We start from the raw sequence: 6,806 nt of genomic DNA on the forward strand, positions 1-6,806 counted from the left end.
ACCACCATCCGACCTACTACCATATGACCCACTGGTTTAGTCCTCCTACTCTTAGTCGATCTAACATCATCCCTGACGCTGAAAATTAGACAAATTTTGAAGTATCACTGCATTTACCTATGCTTGTTTCTCTTGTGCTTGCATGATTTTGTCATTATCTCCCTTACAACTTCTTATTTCTTCCTTTAATCTTCTTAGTGCATCTACCAATTTGGAAGAGTTTCCAATACCATATTGATCTTTTAATTCATAGCGAGAGTCTTTGCAGTCTACCATCTTTCTATCCATTTGATATTTCTTCCTACAAGGTATATCATGTTAGCTAAACCAAATCACAATAAACCAATGTACCTTAGTATAGCTCGGGAATGATACCTTGTTTGCAAGCTCAACAAATCAGTGGGATACATGTATAACATAATCATGACAACATATAGAAACATAACACTTAAGTATATAACCATGCAACAATCATTCTAGCTAGGGTCCACTCATCAATGCATGACCTTATCAACAACTCATACCACGACCTCATGCATGACAACAACCACTACATCACTATGCACTTGACCATATGCAAACATTAACATGCATAAGAAATGCGTAACAAACCACACATATGCATAAACACATGTAATCTAGCATAAACAAACAATACTTGTAGCCAGCCTACAAGAATGATACATGTAACCAAGCATACAAGAATGTAACCAAACATACGAGAATGTATCCAAGCATACAAAATGATACATTTAAGCGTCATATAAAAACATGTAACCAGTAATACACTCATGATGATGCATCCTACAATAACAAGACCAACTTCCACATGGCAAAATCACTATGACCATAATCAACATTATGCAAATACAACAAGCACATGGAATGTAAGCGTAAGAGACACACATGCAACCTACATGCATGCATGACCAACACATAGCCCATCCAGTTCAAGGGGTGAACCATGCTCTAATACCACTCTGTGACACTCTCCTCCCACATCTACCCAAGAAACTAGCTAGCCAGGGTAAACATGTGATGAGGGGCACTATGATATGATATGACCTCCTAAGTCACATTAAGGAAGTGGAACCGATGGAAACACACCATACAAACATTCAATATCAGCATTAGGACCCTCAGAACCCAATCCAACCTTCCCAACCAGACCTTGGGTTCCATTGATATTTTGGACCACTTGACCTCCAATAACTCTCATGTTATGGGCATGCCAGCATCCAGGGACCTCTGGATGCTCTCACAAGCCTGCATGCCTGTGTCTAGGGACTATTTCCAAGAGACTTGTACCAGAGGCCGGGGAATTTAAGGCACTTTTTAAGCCTATAATTCTAGCCACTTCCTAGAAATTGTTGTAGCATCTAGAATCCATTAAACACATAATGAAAAGACTAATAAATCAAAAGCTAACTCCAGGACTAGGCCTGACCATCCCCAACTGAGACTGGCATTTTGTCAAATACTTGGCATCAATGTAATCTACAGGTGTAAATGACATATCTAAGCATAGGGTTCTCATACTTATCTAAGATTTGATATGAGGTAGTGTTTCCTTATCACTTTAGCTGCAGTTTCATCCATTAAGCCATAGACACATTATTCATCCATATACAACTAAAAACATGATGAGAGCCATACATAGCCACTGTCATAATACATATTGATAACTCGCACAATAACAACAGAAATACAAAAGATACAATAGCCATCGAATCCACATATAAACTTGTATAATACTCATGAGATAACAAGGAGAAATAACCTCATATTAATGATGCAAAATCCAACCCGATATGGGAGTACCATGTTCCACCCGACCGTAGAATGGATGAGCCAAATCTCTCTTCAGCCATTCACCCCCGTGCCATATTCCAAGCATGAATGTGGGAACTCATAGAACACATCAATACAAAACCATCCAAGGATTATAGATGCCATCCACCTCAACCCATCAACAGTGATTCCACCTCATAGTGGGACATCACAAAACCATCATTAGATTTGTTTCTATCCAAGCCTTCCAGGTCTTCTAGAGCATTTGTTCCAACCAAGGCTTTAAGGACTAGTAACTCAAACCACAAGTACTACTGGGCTTCTATATATTTTTTCCAACTCGGGCTTCCAGGACTAGTAATGAAACCCACCAAGGGCATTCGAACTAGTAACTCAACCCAAGATGTTACAGGGCTTCCAGAGCATTTGTCCAATCAGGTATTCCAAGAACTAATAACTCAAACCAAGATAAGGAAACATGAGAACCAATGAAAACAAAACAAGGAAATAAACCCACAATATCCGTGGCTATCCAGGAAATGGAAAGGCTGGAAAAATCCACTGTCAATCCAGGCAATCCTCCATGCCAGTGACAGATCATGACCAATAATCCACATGTATATGCCATGTATGCCAAAAATAGTGAGAAAACATACATGCAACTCGGTACCTTCAAGAAAAATCCATTGTAGCTACTGATCTTGATGTCCTCTTATGATTTCCTACTCTTCCTTTTCCTTCTTGCTAAAAAAATACAAGTATGCCACACCCTCGAAGAGTGCTCCAAGAAAACTCTATCCAAGAGTATGAGAGAGAGAGAGAGGATAATGAGAGAGCTTCAAACCTAAACTAAAGAAAGTTTGTTTTCTGATCCTTAGAAGCCTTTTTATGAATGAGGCCTCTATTTTCTCCATTTTCCATTATTTTCCTTCAATTTCCTCCTCACATGAAGCTTATGACCTTTCACTTCCCTTTTCTCCTAATTTCCATTATTTTCATAAATAAATGTGCCAAAAAGGACATTTTTCCTTTCCAAAGCCTTAGCCATTTCCTTTTCCAATTTACTTAGCCATTAATAACCATATGAATACCCACAATAGGATTCCTTGCCTAATATTCAGCTTGGAATAAGTGTCCCATCAACCTTGGTTATTATTTTTCCTTCATTAACTTTTATTACATGGAATTTTCACCAGGGGTGTTACAGAACCCTCCCCCTTGGGGGAACACCATTCTCGGTGTTCAACAAAACCTATAACCACAAGACTGTTATAAGAAAAACATACTACCGATGGAGCTTTATAACTTAGATCATTGCAGTATTTACAATGATCAACCAGCTGAGAAGAAAACCAACATGAAAACATAAAAAACATAACATCATAATGACATGACACCCATACCTCTTATTGGAGCTTTATAATATAGCTCTTGGCAATATTTACATCCATATGTTGGAATATTAATTCCTACTTGTCTCAGTTGTGATTGTCTATGTAAAGAGTTTGTTCCTATTCTATAGGAGTGGTTCCCCTAGTTTGGTGTGTGGTTGAGATATTCTCTCAACCAACAGATTGTATGTCCAAGATAGTTTTCTTATCTTGATACAATACTCCTATATATATGTAATTGCATATCTGATTAATGGGTGATAGAGATTCCTTTATGGAATTTTAACATGGTATCTTACATGGAATTTTAACATGGTACAGTTCATGGTAATCTAAAAACCACTTTGTATTTGCAGTGTCGGTTTGTGGTAAGCCAGAAACCACATGTAAGAGTGAAGTGGGATAGAGATTCCTCTTGGCATGGTTTACGGTTATCCGAGAAAACCCTTGGCATGGTTGAGTCAGGTCTTTGGTGAACCTTAGTGGCTACAGTGCCCTAGTGGCAAGTTTGTAGCCCAGAGTGGCTGGAGTGCCCTAGTGGCAGATTTCTGGACCAGAGCGGTTGTAGTGAGCCTTTGTGGATGTGTTGAGTCTTCATGGCCGAGTTGAGCCTTGGTGGTTGTGTTTTGCCTTGGTGGCTGAGAGACCTTGGTGGCATGGTTGAGGGTGATCTGATAAAACCCAGAGCATGGTTACGAGTAATCCAATAAAACCCATGATGATATTGGAGGGGGATTTACAGGTACAGGTACATGTGTGCAGTTATAATGGTTGAAAGAACCATGTATGTGAAGGACATCCTACAAGACTGGCGGTTGTAGCGGTTAGTACCCATGCATTCCGGTGGATGGTTGCTCCTTTATATGGACATCAACATATTATTTTATGTTTGACCACAACTAGACTTTGCAGATTGATATCGAGACAAGTACTCATTAAGGGGGTGTGTTGGAATATTAATTCCTACTTGTCTCAGTTGTGACTATCTATGTAAAGAGTTTGTTCCTATTCTATAGGAGTGGTTTCCCTATTTTTGTGTGTGGTTGAGATATTCTCTCAACCAACAGATTGTATGTCCAAGATAGTTTTCCTATATTGAGACAATACTCTTGTATATATGTAATTTCATATCCGATTTATGGGAGATAGAGATTCCTTTATGGAATTTTAACACCATATACATATGTACAATACCAAACATCACCAAAATATTTACCAAAACACCATACGAAAACCGATTTTCCTCAACCGACAAACAAGGAAGGATACATAACCTGCAGCTAATTTGTCATCTCCCATGTAGCTTCATCGGGTCCAGAGTGCTTCCATTTCCCCTTAACCTTCTCAATTGCTCAGTTTCAGAGAATGAGCACCTTTTTCCAGCAATATAGACCGAGGCTTCGGCTGGAATTATCCATTTGTTTCCACCTACAATAAAAGTGAGTCAATCACATGATCAACATCTCTAACATACTTCTTAAGCAATGAAACATGGAAAACATCATGGACTTTCACTATCGAAGGGAGTGTAAGTTGATAGTCTATTGACTAAATCATCTTGAAAATACTAAAGGGCCCACAAAGCCGTGGTGCTAACTTGGCACATGATCAAATTAGTAAGGCGCTCTTCTTTAGCTTGATGCGCAAGTACACGTGTTCCCTGACCTGGAATTTCTTGAAAAACCTATCCAAATCTGCATAACTCTTTTGCCTATCCTATGTTGCCTTTAGATTTTTCTTGATCACTGCATTTTCTATTCCATGTCTTCATACATTTATGTTCCAATCAACACCCTATTAACTGGATTAGTTCAACTGAAAAGAGTATCACAATTGTGCCCACACAATGTCTCAAACAGACTCATCCTCAAATATTCTTGATCATAAGTTGTATTGAAGGCCAACTCTATGCCCAAACCTACTAACAACTCCTTCCAAAACTTGAAAGTGAACCTCGCATCCCTCTCTGACACAAGCTTCTTTGGAACCCATGCAATCTGACCACATCTCTGACGAATACCTGTGCTACATCGTTAGTTGAGAATGTAGACTTCACTGGAATGAAATGTGCAACCTTTGTCAACCTGTCCACAATAACCATGATGGAATCATGTTGCCTTATTATCCTTGACAAACTTGTGATGATTTCCATGGAAATGACTTCCCATTTCCACTCTGGAATCACAATCGGCTATAGCAGTCCACCTATATGTTTAATCTCTGCCTTCAAACGCTGGAAATAAATACACCTAGCTACAAACTCCACTACATCCCTATTCAAGTTCGAACCAATAAAAAAAATTGTTCACTACTGTCAATGTCTTCCGATAAGCTGGGTGACCCAAATATGGTTTTGTGTGAGACTCCCTCAAGATCACCTTCTTCACTACTGCCAATGTCTTCCGATAAGCTAGGTGACCCAAATATGGTTTTGTGTGAGACTCCCTCAAGATCACCTTCTTGAGTTCACTATTGTCTTACACATATATCATATCTCTAAATCAGGGCAATCCATCTACTGTAAGGCAATAGTCCACATCCTATGCACCTGCACCTGTACTTGTACCTACACCTGTACCTATACTACCACATGTATCTGTACCTGTACAATCACTTGTATATGTACCTGTACTCTGCTACAGCTTGTGCATAATCTCCATATATCTAACATCCTGCTGAATTTCCTGCAAGATCCTATCCTGTAAGTCTATCCCATAGGACCTCATATTTCTTGAGTGATTTACTTGTATCTCACTACTAAGAGCATCTGCCACTCTGTTCTCTTTTCCTTTTATGTACCTGATTTGAAAATCGAACTCATTGATCGCAGCCAACCACCGAGCCTACCTAGAATTCAGATTCGGTTGGTCAAATAGATAACAAAAACCACTTTGATCAATCATCACTGTAAAACTCTTGCCCAAAAGATAGTGTCTGCACATATTCAATGCATGTATAATCATTGCCAACTCAAGATCATGTGTGGGGCAGTTTTGCTCTTGCTCATTCAATTTTCGCGACTCATAGCATACCACCTATACATCCTACATATGGAATCCAACAAGACCTTTCCTGCAAACATATGTGCATACTACAAAATCTTTGTCCATATATGCAATCTTTAACACTGGTGCATGTGTCAACAACTACTTAAGTTGATAAAAACTAGCCTCATACTACTCTATCCATTCAAAATTCTTACATTTCCTCTGTAGTGATGTGATAGGATACGAAATATCTAAGAAGTTATTGATGATATTCCTATAATATCCTACCAGCACCATAAAATATCTCATCTCATCCACATTCTTAAGATCTACATACTCCATGATGTAGAAAATTTGTGATAGGTTAACCCGATAATGCAATATAAATCAAAGCAGAATACTATAACCTACTTCTACTATCAATTTGTGGAAGATTAATCATCGAGTTGAAAAATATAACCAGAAGAAGAAGAATCAATGGCACAATACACATGAAAATACTTTGGGGAAAGTCTCAGATAAAAACCCCACACTATTGTATTATCATACATGGTGGAAATACATAGGAATTATACAAAGCCTTAGTTCTCACAGCTAGCCAACTCTCAGTACAATCCTCACAGATGCTCACAAGCAA

This window comes from Pinus tabuliformis, chromosome 2_1 (assembly GCF_031772625.1).
Source record: "Pinus tabuliformis cultivar Carrire ecotype Pingquan chromosome 2_1, CPIR1, whole genome shotgun sequence".
Taxonomy (NCBI): domain Eukaryota; kingdom Viridiplantae; phylum Streptophyta; class Pinopsida; order Pinales; family Pinaceae; genus Pinus; species Pinus tabuliformis.